The sequence below is a fragment of the Ursus maritimus genome, unplaced genomic scaffold (genome assembly GCF_017311325.1).
Source record: "Ursus maritimus isolate PB19 unplaced genomic scaffold, ASM1731132v1 scaffold_2, whole genome shotgun sequence".
Classification (NCBI taxonomy): domain Eukaryota; kingdom Metazoa; phylum Chordata; class Mammalia; order Carnivora; family Ursidae; genus Ursus; species Ursus maritimus.
In genome coordinates, this window is record NW_024424452.1 from 18,426,248 (window position 1) to 18,441,994 (window position 15,747).

Here is a 15,747-nt window from a genome sequence, read left to right on the forward strand (position 1 = left end):
GCCGCCCTCCCCTGCGCCCGGCTGCGGGCGGTCCCGGCAGCGCGCCCCGCGCCCTCTGCGGCCGGCCGCCGACCTCGCAGCGGGCGGCCCCGACACCCCGGCCCGCCCCCCTGGGCGCGCGGCCGCCCCCGCGAAGAACTCCGCCGTGCTTCCCCCTGGCTGGCGGAATAAAGTCCCAGCTCCTGTGGGGGTCTTCCGGGCGGCCCCAGGCCCCCAGCCGCGCTTTGCGGAGGGGCAGGTGCATCTGGGGCTGCGGGGGGTGGGGGTGGGTGGGCAGCTTTCGTCCTTCTCCCGTTTCCAACAGCCCGGCTTCTGGCTTCTGCTAAGTGCCCGTAGGTGCTCCTCCTTAGAATACTTATTGAGTGCCTACCATATGCTAGGCGCCACAAGAATTTAAATAGTGAAACAACCCTTATATCAATAGCTAGGACAATCTGGCAGGTTCTGCTCTGAGGCGCTGCATGTAGTAACTCATTTGATCCTCCCAACTACCCTATGAAGGAGCTATATTACTATCACTCATTTTACAGACGGGGAAACTGAGGCACAAGGGGGCAACTTGCTGAGAATCACGCAGCAGGTGTGGAATTTGAACCCAGGCGCCATAAACCACTAACTACTGGACACCAGAAAAGCCCCAGGGGAGCCAGACGGTGGGGAAGAACACTAAGGAATAAAGTATTTCAGGTAAGAAGAGGTCCTAAGAAAAAGTAAAACAGAGAGGGACATGTAAGGCCAGTGAGGCCGGTGGTTGAAAGATGCCCCTGATGAGGAGATATTTGAGCTGAATCTGAAGAGAATATGGAGGAAGACTAGTTTTGGGAATGAAAACAGCATGTGCAAAGGCCCTGGGGTGGCATGTTTTAAGGAATTGTCTGAAGGCTAGCTTGGCTGGAGAGCCTTGAGGAGGGAAGAAGGGGAGGAGGTGAGGTAAGGGATGTGCAGACTCAAGCTGGGTAGTGTTGGGGACCCCAAGAGTAATTTGACCCCATCTTAGCCTCAAGGAGCTCCTGGTCTGAGTAGTGACAAACTCCTCAGAGCCAAGGACAGCCCAATGGGGTTGCTGTGGTTGGGGGGTGAGCCAGGGAAGCAGGGAGTAAGTGTTGGCTTCCTGTGGGAGGGGACATGGTACTTCCATTCTGTTTCATTATTCTTCATGCACTCACGCTTTCGTGGCCCTGCTGCCTAACCTCTGTGACAAGGGCTGAGGACACAGATATGAAGATATGAAACAAACACAATCCTTGCTTTCTGAGACCTTATAACTCAAGTATGTGACAGTAGACAGTCTCTGGGAGTCAAGGATGGCTTCCTGGAGGAGGTGGCCTCCACAGGTCAGTGCAGGAGAGAGCAGGAAAAGGGAAAGGCATTCAGGCAGAGGCGACCGGGTGAGCAAATACCTGGAGGCGAGAAAGACTACAGTTATTCAGCATCTCTGTTTTGATGCCTCCATCGTGCCAGGCCCTGTGCTGGGGGCTGCGGAAAGGGAGAAATACAGACCCATCTCCCGCTTTCCTAGCCCTGGGGGTCTGGCTAGGGCCCTGACAAGTAAGAAACGCAAGCAGTTGGGTGTAATGAACACTGGAGGGGGGCAGCCCAGGCAGACAGGCAGACAGACCTCAGCAAGGACAGGAAGCTTGGCCAAGCTGCAAAGTCCAACAGGTCAGATGGGAATTCTGCATTTCACGTGAATTCCGCGAAGCGCAACCGGGGCAGCTGTAGACATCGCTTTGCTGATGAAGGTTTGATCCTGCCTAGAAAAGCTTGCACCCACATTCACACCCATCCTTACACCGACTCACTCACATTCCCCAAACACATTCACAGTTATGGACTCGCACATCCACCCACGCACACCCCTGCACACATTCACACTCATCCACGCACACTCATTCACCGTATGTTGGCACTGACTTACAGTCATCCGCACACTCCACGTGTTCACACTGATGCACACTCACACCGCCACGCACATTCACACCCACACACAGGGACTCCAACTCATCTACAGCTGACCCTGAACACCATGGGTGGGGGGTTAGGGGCACCGACCCCTGGGCAGTGGAAAATCCACGTGTAACTCTCGACTCCCCAAATACCTAACGACTAATAGCCTCCTGTTGACGGGAAGCCTTACCGACAAGACAAACAGTTGATTAACCCATATTTTGCATATCATATGTATTATACACTGTATTTTTAGAGTAAAGGAAGCTAGAGGTGCCCGGGTGGCTCAGTCAGTGAAGCATCTGGCTCTTGATTTTGGCTCAGGGCCTGACCGCAGGGTCGTGAGATTGAGCGCTAAGTCGGGCTCCTCACTTGGCATGAAGTCTGCTTGAGGTTCTCTCTCCCTCTTGCCTCTCCCCCCACCTCCTCGCCTGCACGCATGCACGTTCCCGAGAGAGAGAGAGAGAGAGAGAGAGAGCACACAAATGCATAATGACTCGTATCCACCAACATAGCAATGTGGACCGTGGAAGCCGTGGAAGTCACTGGTCTGTTCAATGTCCCTACAGTTTTCCCTTTTTCAAAATGTTATACAGGGGGACGCAGGCTGCATATAGTCTCTTAAGACTGGTTTCTTTCACTTAGCAATATGATTTTAGGATTCCTCCTTGTCCTTTTGTTGTTGATTGCCTTTTTTTTAAGCGCTGAATTCCATCATCTGAATATACCACCATTTACTCGTTCACCTGTTACAGGACTCCTCAATTGCTTTCAGTCTGGGGCAATTCGGCATAAAGCTGCTATGAGCGCTTGTGTGCAAGGTTTGTGTGGGCATGTTTTCAACTCCTTTGGGTGAATATTGAGGAGTGCAATTGCTGGATCATATGCTCAGAGGACACTTCGTTTTGTAAGAAACTTTGAAACACTCTTCCAAAGTCTCTACCCTTTTGCATTCCCCCCAGCAACCAGTGGGAGTTCTTGCTTGTTTGCGTTCTTGCCAGCACATGGTATTGTTGATATTTTTGGATCTTAGCTAGTGTGGTGGATGTATAATGGTATATATCGTCATTATTTTAATTCGCAATTCCCTAAAGGACATATTATGTCGGGCACCTTTTTCTATGTTTCTTTGCCGTCTCTTAGGTTACTGATTTTAGAGTTTTCTTCATTTCTAATATCTGCATTCAGTGCTATAGATTTTCCTCTAAGCACTTCCTTCACACCTCACAAATTTTGGTAAGTTATGTTTTTATTTTGTTTATTTAAAAATACTTTTTAAAATTTCCCAGTGATTTCTTCTTTAATCTATGTGTTTTTGAGAAGTGTGCTTTTTATTCTCCAAATATTTTGGGATTTTCCAGCTATCTTTCTATTTTCTTACGGGAGGGGAGGGGCAGAGGGACAGGGAGAGAAAGAATCCTAAGCAGTGTCTATGCCCAGCATAGAGATCATGACCTGAGCCAAAATCAAGAGTCGGACGCTTAACCAACTGAGCCACCCAGGCGCCCCGATCTCTTTCCATTTTTGATTTCTAGTTTACTTCTGTGGTAGACTAAGTATATACTTTCTATGATTTCTAATCTTTTAAATTTGTTGAAGTCTGTTTTATGGTCCAGAATGTGGTCTGTCTCGGCAAATGTGCCATGTGAGTTTGAGAAGAAAGTATAATCTTCTGTTGTTAGATGAAGTATTCTGTCAATGTCAATTAGATCCAGTTGATTGATAGGGCCGTTTGGTTTAGCCATGTGCTTACTGATTTTTGCTTCATGGATCTCTCAGTTACGGACAAGGTGTTGAAGTCTCCAACTTCGAATATTATTAGTATTACCCAATATATGATTACCCACATAACGATGGATTTATCTATTTCTCCTTGCAGACTTTTCAGTTTTTGCCTTATGTATTTTCACACTCGGTTGTTAGATGCGTTCACATTAAAGATTGTTATGTCGTCTTGGAGAACGGACGCTTTTATCATTATCTTTTCTGAAGTCGGCTTTGTCTGAAGTTAATGTGGCTACAGCTTTCTTTTGGTGAACGGTTAGCATGGTATATCTTTCTTTATCCCACTAGATTTCATCTAAGTGCATGTATGCATTTGAAAAGGGTTTCTTTTTTTTTTTTTAAGATTTTATTTATTTATTCGACAGAGATAGAGACAGCCAGCGAGAGAGGGAGCACAAGCAGGGGATCACTCCCTGAGCCGAAGGCAGACGCTTAACCGCTGTGCCACCCAGGCGCCCCTGAAAAGGGTTTCTTGTAGACAAAATGCAGTTGGGTCTCGTTTTTTAATCCACTCTGACAGTCTCTGTTCTCTGGTTGATGTATTTAGACCATTCACATTTGAAGTGATTATCAACGTAATTGGGCCACTAATTGGTTAACTGTTTCGTATTCATTGCACTTACAGACGCTTAACCGCTGTGCCACCCAGGCACCCCCCAAAGAACTTCTTTTAACATTTCTTGGAAGGCACATCTATTGGCAACAAATTTCCTTGGTTTTTGTTTGTTTGACAAAGTCTTCACTTCTCCTTCACTTTTGAGGGGTAATTTCACTGGATGTTGAGTTCCAGGTGGGTGGTTTTTTTTCCTTCAATACTTAAATTTTTCACTCCACTCTCTTCTTGCTTGCCTGGTTTTGACAAGAAGTCTGTTTCTTGATAGATAAGGATTTTTACCCCTTACTTGCTCCTTTCACGATTTTTTCTTTGCCTTTGGTTTTCTGCAGTTTGAATATGATACGCCTAGATACAGATCCTTTGATATTTATCTTGCTTGGCTCCATTCTTTTTTCTCTCTACATACCCGTTTGGGAAATTTCTGTTCACATACCCTCAAGCTCACCGGGCTGTGTCCAATCAACTCATGTGTCCACCAAGAGTGTCACGCATATCCATGATAGTGGGTTTTTTTCCTAACATTCCTTTCTGATTCTTTCTTGCGGTGTCAGTTTCTCTGCTTGCGTGTTGTCTACTTTTTCCGTTAGGTCCTTCAGCATATTAATTTGCAGTTACTTTTAATTCCCTTCCTGTCTGATTAAGTCTTGAATCTGTATCATATCTGAGTCTGGTTCCTGTGGGGCTTTATCTTTTCAGACTATGTTTTTTCTTGCCTTTTAGCACATCTTATAAATTTTTGTGGAGAGCCCAGCACGATATGTTGCATAATAGGAACCGAGATAACTGGGCTGCCAGGATGAGGTTTTATGTGAATCTGTCTAGGAGCTGGGCTGTGTTTAATATTTGCAGTATCTGTAGATACCAGAGGGTTTAGTTTTCTCTAGCTTCCTTTTTTTTTTTTTAAAGATTTTATTTATTTATTTGACAGATAGAGACAGCCAGCGAGAGAGGGAACACAAGCAGGAGGAGTGGGAGAGGAAGAAGCAGGCTCATAGCGGAGGAGCCTGATGTGGGGCTCGATCCCATAACGCCAGGATCACGCCCTGAGCTGAAGGCAGACGCTCAACCGCTGTGCCACCCAGGCGCCCCTCCTTTTTTTTTTTTAACCCTCTGTGGCCTTTAGGTTTTCCTAAGAATTCCTTCTTAAATAAAATGTCTTTTATTTATTTGTTGTCTTTTTTATTTTATTTATGTATGTTATGTAGTTATCGTCCTTCAGTTCTCTCAGTTGTGCTCCCCTGTTATTATACGGGAGCCCTGTTGATGGGAGGGGGGAGGTGTTGGAGAGGAGAGGCCGTCTATAGTAATATAATTAAATCTCGATTTTCTAGGGGGCCTGAGTTCCTGGTCTGTGGCCTTCAGAAGCATTTCTTAGACTTTTTTTTTTTTTTCTTGCCTTCCTACAGACAGGAAGGCTAGATGGAGCTGGAGTTGACCGCATTTTCCTTCCCTCAGCTCCCATGTGGCTCTGGTAAAGCAGCCTCCCTCAGAGGGCAGGCCTTTGTTACGGAGAACGCTCTCTGTGCATTTCAGAATAGTCACTTCCCTCCCGCTCCCTACCCCAAAACATGAGGGGATTTTTTTTTTCTCTGATATTAACTGGGAGCATGTGGTAGGCTCCTCAAGGTAAAATCTATGAAAGTATGGGGTCCTCCTAAGACTGGGCCCCGTTTTCATCTCCCAAGTTAGTTCACACTCAACCTCCTGCAATTTATCAAAAGTATCACTCAAGTGTTCCTACCAGTTATTAGCTGTAGTGGTTTCTGCATCCAGTAAGCTGATCTTAGCTGTGAAATTCTGTGTTCACCTTGTCTCCCCAGCTTTTGAGGTGACAGCCTGCCCCATGACCTCCGTTCCCTAAAGGGTCTAAGAAAAGTCCTCAGTCTTCACTTTGTTCAGCTTTTCTCTCGTTGTGAGGATGGCAGTGATGACTTCCAAACTCTTTCCAGGTCGGAGCTGGAACTCCAAGTCCTGTCTCCCCAGTTGGAAGCCTAGTTGTCTTAGTTTGTTTTCCCCAGAAGCAGACTCGGAGATTAGGATTGTAACACAAGCAGCTTATTTGGCCAGTGGTCCCAGGACCACCAGGAGAGGTATGGGAAGTACAACTGGGAAGGGAAAGCGTGAACACAGCTGGCATCACCGAGCAGGCAATCTCTCTGGTCAGTTAAGGCTCAGTTCCGCTACACAAGTCTAGGAGACAGTGGACAACATGCACCGGAAAGTCATCTCACTAAGGGGGAGAGAGCTGGGGTATTTATACACCTACTCCTCTCAGCCATTGGCTCAGAGCTACCGGGGTGGAAGTGGAACAGGGACCGGGAAGGGGAGCAGAGCAGGTTCCAACAACCAGGAGACAAGCCCTCAAAGAGCTGCTTGCACTGGCGGTTGGGAGTCAGGAGACGGCAAAGCTGATGGGACACGGGAAGGAAGGAACTGCAACACGGTGGCTCTGCCTCTAAAATGAGGAATGACTTCCTTTTCTGAGCAAAACCCACTCCGATTCTTCTAAAAGCAGCATGATCTAAGTGTTAGGATCTAGAGAGAAAAAAGTGTTTCAAAGAATTTGTCAGCTGTCCTCTTCATTCTCCATCCAACACAATGCTTTACCGTCTGTTTTATTTTTAGGTCTCCGTCACTGGTAGGTTGATGTGGCATTAAAACATGTCCAGTGATTTTTCCTTCCACGAAAGAAGGAGTCTAGTTCCCCTCTCCTATGGAAGACCTGGCCTCAGTGGGTCTCTTCTCATGAATAAGATCTGGTAGAAATGATGCAGTAACTTCTAAGGTTAGGTTTAACAAGGAGAAACAGCTTCCCCTTGGAATTCTCTCTCTCTCTCCCTCCTTCCGTTCTTCCCATCCCCCTCTCTCCCTCCATCCCTTTCTCTCTCTCCCTCCCTCTCTTTCTCTCAACTCACACCTTGGAATCCCTGAGCTGACATGTGGGAAGTCCAGCTACGCTGGAGAGAGCACATGAAGAGTCCACAGAGAGATACAGAGAGAAGCCCAAGGAGCCCCAGGTGTTTGGAGCTTTCCAGCCCAGGTCCAGATTTGAGTTAGTGAGTCATCAGACGGTCAGCTCCAGAGTCATCCCAGCTGACACCAAGGGGAGCAGAGATGAGCTAAGCTCACTTCACTCCAACAAAATTGCAAAATCACGCACAAAATAAGTGCTGTTGTTTTAACCTGTCGCCAAGTAGAGCAGAGACAAGCTGTCTCCACCAAGCCCTGCCAGATTACAGATTTATGGACAGAATAACTGCCACTAAGTTAGGGGATAGTTTTTTTTTATGCTGCCATAGTACCTTGAATTGCTGTATAACCATGATAATCACCTCCCACATTCTTCCTTGCCAACAGAACCCAGACTTTATCTAGGGGCAGTGAGGTACCCTGGTGGAGGCAATGGATCATGATTTGTTTGGGCCAATCATGGCAATCCTATTCCAGCTTTCTCAGCCTCCTTTGTCCTCGGGGGTGGCTGAGTGACCCAGTTCTGCCAATGAAACACAAATGCAAGTCTGTGGGGAGAAGCCTCTGGGAAAATGTTAGCATTCCTGATAGACATGGTCTTCCTGCTGTGACCACAGAACACCTTGCCACCATGAGAGAAGGCCAAGACAAGTGCATTGTGGGAGCCTTGACATCTATGAACAACTGGACTCCGGCAACAGCCAGTATCTGGAATTCTTGTAAGGCGAGAAATATTTCCGTGACTTCTTTGAACAGCTGAATCACACCAGCTGTGGCCAACCTCCAGACACCATTTAATAGGAGAAGCTTGAACCTCTGTTTATGCTTCTGTTGCTTGGTTTTGTGAGGGGGGGTGCTTTGTTTTGTTGCAGTTTAACAGAACAGACCCAGTGGGATTATTTCAAGAGTTAGAGCTGTCTGAAACCTCCAAGCACTGTGGCTTCCTTGGCTTTGGCAGGTGAAGACAGAGGGATAGGGATAGCCAACGACCCCGAGCTGAGCTCTGTGGACAAAGCAAGGAGACTGTGTCAAAGAGGCTGAGAGCTGATCTTTTCTGCTACCACTCTTGGGGCAGAATGACATCCAATCATACCCTACTAAGGCGGTCGCCATAAACAGGAGACTGTTTAGAGAAAGAATGAGGATGATGGTGATGGTGATGATGATGATGATGGTGGTGATGATGGTGATGATGACAGTGATGACGGTGATGATGACGATGATGACGATGATGGTGATGATGGTGATGATGACGATGATGATGACGGTGATGACGGTGATGATGACGATGATGACGGTGATGATGGTGATGATGGTGGCGATGATGGTGATGATGATGTTGATGATGGTAATGATGGTGATGATGACAATGATGGTAATGATGGTGATGATGGTAATGCTGATGGGTGTGGGGAGGATGTTGTTGACAATGGAGTGAAGGTGATGATGTTGATGATGATGGGATGATGATGGTGCTGGTGCTAATGACAGGATGGTGCTAAGAACTAATACTTGTATAGTTCTGTGGCACCGTGTGCCAGACCCCGTTGTAGGCTAAAATGCTAATTACAAAAATTCTAGGAGTTAGGTGCTCTTCTTAGCTCCTTTTCACAGATCAGAAAATAGGCACAGAGAGGATAAGTAACTTGCTCAGATCCGGTAACTGGTGAGTGTGAACCAGCAGGCACTTTCTCAGAAACGAGAAACTTCTCCCAGGAACCTGATAGACATGAGATGCTCACTTTGCTTGTGGCCATGGGTACGACTTACCACCTGGGAGGAATGTACATGAGGCTTAGTGTTTCTGGCTGAAAAGCAGTAGACTTCAGCTTACTCACCTCACTGATTTCCTGGGGGAAATGGAAAAAGTCCTGACTTACCCTGATCTCAGGCTGTCTTCCTCCAGGCCACCGCTGACTCAGCTGTTGGAGTTCACAAAGTTGAATCAATCATTCGCCCTCTCTCTCAGTTAAGAATCCCTCTGTAGCTCCCCATTGCTAGAATTTCTCAGTCTCGGCACTACTGACATTTTGAACTGGATGAGCCCTTGCCGTGGAAGGCTGCCCTGCGCTCTCTAGTACGTTTAGCCACATCCTTGGCTTCTGCTCACCAGATTCCAGAAACACCCTCCCAGTCGTGACAATCATAACGTCCCGAAATGTTGCCAAATGCCCACTTGTTCGGGGAGGGGGAGTAAAATGGCCCCCACTTTAGAACCACCGGGTTAAAGGAACCAGGCTTCTGAGCTAGAGAAAGTGATCTGACCACAGGTCTCGGAAGACCTGTGCCAGATGGTGGGCTCCCCGAAGGGTGGGGTGCCACTCTTATTCCTATTTCTCTTCCCCCCAGGTTGATCTGTAGCTCAGAGCAATGATGACTCAAGAAAGAGTGGTCAAATCAGGCGTAACCAGACTGTGGTCAGGAAGAAAGCCATGCAAACAGAAAGCATGGGAAGTACCAAGGAGTGGGGGGGGGGGGGGACTCTGAAAGGTCCTGAGGGCATCTCTGAAGAGGAGAGAGCTGCAGCGGAAGGTAGAGAAGCTTTGCAACGGAGGTGGGAGGGAAGACTGCTTCTGAGTCACAAAGGGCAGTGTGAGCAAGGGTTGGAGGCCTTGGTTTTTAGAATAACCTCTCTTGAGCGCCTGGGTGGCTCAGTTGGTTAAGCGTCTGCCTTCGGCTCAGGTCATGATCCCGGGGGTCCTGGGATCGAGTCCTGCATCGGGCTCCCTGCTCAGCGGGGAGCCTGCTTCTCCCTCTGCCCCTCCCCCTGCTTGTGCTCGCTTTCTCTCTCTGTCTCAAAAATAAATAAGTAAATATAATAACCTCTCTCTCAGGCAGCCATGTGGATGGTGAACCTGAGGGAGATACAGCTGGCTGTCACAATAATCCAAGTGAGACCTAGGGCCCAGCGGAGGGGAGAGCAGGAGGTAGCGTCCTCTGATTCCGTTGTGCAACTTCTGGCTGCATACATGCTAATCCTTCCCAAGGGTGTAAAGGCAAATATAAAATTTCCAGCCCCTGTCAGTGATTAATAGCATGACTTTCTTCCCCACCAGCTCTGTGCCACTGTCGATGCAGTTCCAGGCTAGCTGTGCGCTTCCTTGTTTCCTCAGGCTGGGAAAGCATCCACCCTCTTCCTTAAAGGCCTCATGCCTCCTCGGTGGAGAATTCTTGAGCCCCAGACAGAGGGCTGGTTATGATTTCGTTTGTTTTCTCTAGGAGACAGTGAGCATGTGGAGGCGATGACTTTGTCTCGTGCGTTTATTCCTTGAACCGATATTGAACGAGCACGTTGTATGTGCCAGGCACCGTGCTAGGTGCAGGGAAACAGCTGTGTACAACTGTCTCGTATCCCACGCAGCCCCAGAGGGCCTGGTGAGTGAATGAGCGCATGAACGCTTGAACGCATGAACCGTGGGGTGGTTGACATGGGCGGCTGAGACCTGGAGAGGCTCGGTGACTTAACCATGGCGGCCTGGCAAGATGTAGCTGGGGCAGGGCTGAAAGAATATGGAAACGGGTGCATGGCACATGGGGCTCCACACTGGGGCTTTTCTGTGAGGTTTTCTGTTCCCACACCTGTCAGCAGACCTGTCTGCTTCTTCAGCTAGCTGGCCAAAGATGTAGGAACTACGGACATGTTTGTAGTGGATGGGAATGGCTTGTCTCCCACACACACCTGTCCCCTTGTTGTGAGGCGACAGCCTCCTTTGCCTTTGGGGAATCTAGCCATCCTCAACTTTCCATCCACAAACATGCTCAGGGCTCCTAGGATGGGAGCATGCGGTCCTGGCCTGCATCATTCATTATACCTGGTGCCGCTGGCCTCAAGGCCACAAAACTTGGTCTAGGGGCAAGCGTGTGACCTGAGTGCCCTCAGCTAGCGTCTAATCAGGGTGAACTTCAAGGCTTTGGTGGGCTGCTGGGACAAGAGCCTTAATACCCTTTTGGCCTGGATGTGAGCATGGAATTGTGGATTGTAACTTCATTGCTTGGGTGCCATCTTATAACCGCCAGGAGAGAGGTCCTTTCTGTACATGGAAAGCCACAGCAGGGAGTCATGGGGTGGAGAAACAGAGAGTAAAATTAGGTCGCGACATCACTGTCTTAGCCCCTGGATCCAGCCAGGCCTGAAGCCAGCAAAATCTCACTTCACCTACATTTTGGTTATTTTCTCAAGCCAGTCTGTTGGATTTTCAATCTTAACTCTTGCAGTACTCTACTTGGTGCTCAACCTGTGGCAAGGAAACCTTGGTACTGGTTAGTCCCCAGTGGAAGGACATAGGAATGCACCATGGCAAAGCTGTCAACAGGGTGGCACCCCGCTCCTGCCCTCTGGCTGCTTTGCAAGAAGAAGGCAGGAGAGCACCAGATCCTTTAAACAAGGGACAAACCAATGTGTGCCTTGCATGCCTAAAGTACATTTCCTAAAAGGAGTGGCCTCCTGGTTCCAGACTTTCTTCTTGGGTCTTCTTACAGACCCTGGTACAATCAATGCTTCTTGACCTTGGTGACATCCTCTGCTGGTCCTTTAGCGCCATCCGTGTCTTTAACTCAGCTTACCTCTGGCTGGTTCTTGTACCTGCTCCTTGTCTCAGGACACTTGGAGAAACTTCTGGAAATGTCATTCCTCCAGACTGGACTCAGCCCTGTAGCTCTCATTTCTTAGAAACTTACCATGTGCCCCCTGCCATGTAATCAGTTGTCTCAATCTTCAAACAACCCTGTATGTTCCCATTGTATAGAGGGCAGGGAGGTTAAGTAACTTGCCCAAGGTCACACAGCTAGCAAGTGGGGAAAGCAGACCACACCCTCTATCTCCTCTACTCCGCAGCCTGTGCCTTGAACCATGCTGCCATATTTCCTCTCTGGGATTCTTTCCAGAGGCTCTACCTATGGGCTTCTTTGTCTCAAGGGCAGGACCCAGGCCAAAATGAGCCAACGTCCTAACCTGTGACCTGTTTTTCCCTTCGTAGTAGGTGCTGTTGATGCCCCCCCCCCATCCCCTAGCACTTACCAGTCCAATTTCTGGCTGCAAGCACCAGCGACTCTGCCCAAGGACATTCTCTGGCCCCAGGAGACAGCTTGGCCTGTGCAGAGGGCAAGCAGAAGTGTCAGAGAGTTGGTGCTCACAGAGCAGGTCTCAGCCAATCGTGATTGGAATTGGTGGGTAAGTTGCTCAGTTTCTTTGCTTCTCAGGGCACGTGGCCGGGACAACTTAAAGGCATGCTCTGCAGTCTCCCGGAGGCTCCAGAGAGAGGGAGCGCTAGTCCCCCAGCATTAACCTGCTCATCAGCACTCCTGCCCTGGCTCCCTTCCCACCCCCTTCACTGCCCCACTCTCTCCCAGTGCTTTCTGGGATCCCGTCCCATGTAAATTATTCTCCAGCCCTTGTCTGAGGGACTTCGGGGGCGACCTAACCTAAGTCAGCCACCTCTTGTAGCACCCTTGATGTTCCTCCGATGAGCCACCCTCCCTGGCTCTCGGTCCCTATAAATTAGGTAGAATTGACTCTACCCTGGCTCAGAAGTGGGCAGGTGACTCAGGAGTGGCCAATCAGAACACACTGGTCCCTTACCCTTAGTGATTTGGTAAGAGACGGGCATGGGACTCACTGGAGCCCATGAGACCCTGAGATTCTTCTGGGGCTGCTGAAATAGAGAGCCACCTGTCCTTTCCACAGGTGCCCCACCTGTACCCCTTGGAGGTTGTGGGGCTGGAGCTCTGGCAGCCATCTTGCTTGAAACCAGCTTTACCACTTCTGAATATAAAGACAGAACATGTGTTGTAGGAGACTGTGATGATGGCCTCTCTTCAACCCTCCCCATATCGACACTCCCTGCCTTGTAACTGATCCGTGCCTCTCACTGGGAGTCTGAGCTCTACCACATGACTTGTTCTGACCAATGGGATATGAGCAGATGTGATGGGAGGCGGAAGCTTGAAATTCGCTTCCATGATTGGACTTATTTGCACTTCTGCCATTGCCAGGAGGAGGCCTGGAGGCTGGGCCCACCCACAGGGTAGGAGAGAATGTGGAGCCGAGTTGCATCAACTGCCAAGCCGAGGTCAGTCTAGATCACCCAACAGCCAGACTGTGCCCAGACATGAAAGAGCCCAGCCAAGATCGGCACAGCCACCTGGCCGACCATCGCAACGTCAGCAATACACACTTCTCTCGCAGGCCCCTGAGGGCTTTCAGCAGCTTTCCTACAGCAGCAGATAATTGATGCACTTCTCAGTCAGGAAGTTGGAGCCATATAGAAAAGCTTTAAAAAAAAATTAAGTGAAAATCACCCGAAATCTCAAAGGTAGCCCCCCGGTGACATTTTGGTGAACATTTCTCCATGTGCACGGGCATACACACCATAGACACCTCCATGCACATCCCCCGTCACAGAATTACTATAACTTTGGCAAGATGGGAGAGGGTTCTGGGGCAAAGGCCACAAAGATAAGGATATGATGTCATCCTCCAAAGGGTAGTTGTTGCCTCAGCACATCTGGGAGGAAGTAACAATGATGAAAGGATTAGCACTGGGCGTGGAGAGAGGAAGACCAAAAGGCTAAGGTCTCAGGGCGGTTGAGGGAGGTTATAAAAACACGATGGTTAAGAAATCAGAGATACACAGGACAATAAAATAAGCAGGAATGGAAAGATTCTTGGGAAAGAATCAGGCTGGTTTGTTATCTGTCATCCCGAACCCCAGGGTTTATTCATTCAGTTGTTCAATGAATATTTATTGATGCCTCTTCTGTGTCATCACATCCCAGGAGCTAGGGACTGCAAAGGTGAGTGAGACATGGTCCCTGTACCCCAGGGAGTTTGTGGTCAGCTGAAGGAAAGAGTCACCAGGTAATTAGGGTACAACGTGATACCAATTCTGAGAGGAAAGCAAGCAGAGAATTTTCTAGAGAATGGCCAACCAAGTGGGCATCTGATGGATGAATAGGAGTTCTCCAGTTTGAGGGTGATTGGGATGAGGTGGGGAGAGTGACCCAAGCGAAGGAACAAATTTTGCAAAGGTGTAAAGGTGAGACCAATCACTGGGGTAATTGATACGAGATCAGGGAAGGTGAGGGGGCAGGGAGAGTAACAAAGACAGGTAGAAAAGAAACAAGGTTCTGCTTCAGGAGAACAATGGCTTTTAATTTTTTTTTAAAATTACAAACCACAGTAAGAAATGCATTTCCTATTTTGGCCCTGTACAATCATTCACACATACACACACACACACACACACACACACGTATGTGTGTATATCTGAAGCAAAGTTCAGCAAAACAATATTTCCCCCTGCAACATGGCATTCATTCTATTTGTTTTACAATGTTGGTCAGGGGTGAAGTGAGCTGATCACAAAATTGTTCACATCATATGATTTCATTCCTATAAAATTCTATAATAGGCAAAACTAATCTATAGTGATATAAATGACATGAGGGGCTGCCTGGGGTGCGGACCGGGTGGGGCAAGATTAACTGCAAAGAAGTGGAAGAGAACTTTCTCAAGAGATGGAAATTTTCTATATCTTGATTGGGGTGGTGGTTACATGGGCACATGCATTTGTCAAAAACAAATACATAAAAATAAATGTGTGTGAGGGAACTTTCTCGGGCGGTGTTGACGTTCTATATCTTGATGAAGGATTTGCATTGCACAGGTGAATGCATTTGTCAAAACGCATCAAATGGTCCCCTTAAGATTTGTGCACTTCATTGTATGTAAATTTTACATCCGAAAGAAAAAAGATTGTGAACAAAAATTGTACTGTAGTTGATGAAATGCATGCTGAAATGTTAGGAGGAAGTACTGTGGTATCTGCAACTCACCACTTCGAAATGGTTAGAGCAATGGAAAGTTTGACAGAAGTGTGATAAAGAAAATATAATAAAAATGCTAATGCTTGTCAAGATAACTTAATGAAGAAAGACTGGTCTTTTTAATACATGATGCTGGAATAACTGGATATCCACCTACAAAAGAATGAAACTGGATCCCTACCTCACATCATATACAAAAATTAATTCAAAACGGATTGAGGACCTAAATACAAGAGCTAAACTATAAAACTCTTAGGAGAAGGCATAGATATAAATCTTCCTGACCTCGGATTAGGCAATGGTTTCTTAGCTATGACACAAAAAAGTACAATCAACAAAAGAAAAAAAATAAAGCAACTGGACATCATCAACTTGAAAAGCTTCTGTGGTTTAGAGGATTCCATCAAGAAAGTGGAAAGATGATCCACAGAATCGAGGAACATTTTTGCCAGTCATATATCTGATAAGAGACTTGTCTCTAGGCTGTGTGAGCAACAATGACACTTCAGTAATGACAATACAGACGGCCCAATTTTAAAATGGTAAAGGATCTGAAGAGACAGTTCTCCAAAAAAGATAGACAAGTGGCCAACAAGCCCATGAAG

The 15,747-nt window shown here is 47.7% G+C and overlaps 2 long non-coding RNA genes across 2 annotated transcripts; both read left to right on the plus strand.

Moving 5' to 3' along the window:
* Nucleotides 1-108: 108 nt before the first annotated feature.
* Nucleotides 109-5,318, plus strand: LOC121103767. Its single transcript, XR_005836022.1, has 3 exons — nucleotides 109-238; nucleotides 531-687; nucleotides 5,277-5,318. It is a non-coding gene; the product is annotated as an uncharacterized LOC121103767 (long non-coding RNA).
* Nucleotides 5,319-10,482: 5,164 nt separating this feature from the next.
* LOC121103671 lies at nucleotides 10,483-15,430 on the plus strand. The gene is made up of 3 exons (XR_005835864.1): nucleotides 10,483-10,693; nucleotides 12,295-12,488; nucleotides 13,310-15,430. It is a non-coding gene; the product is annotated as an uncharacterized LOC121103671 (long non-coding RNA).
* The last annotated feature ends 317 nt before the right edge of the window (nucleotides 15,431-15,747 follow it).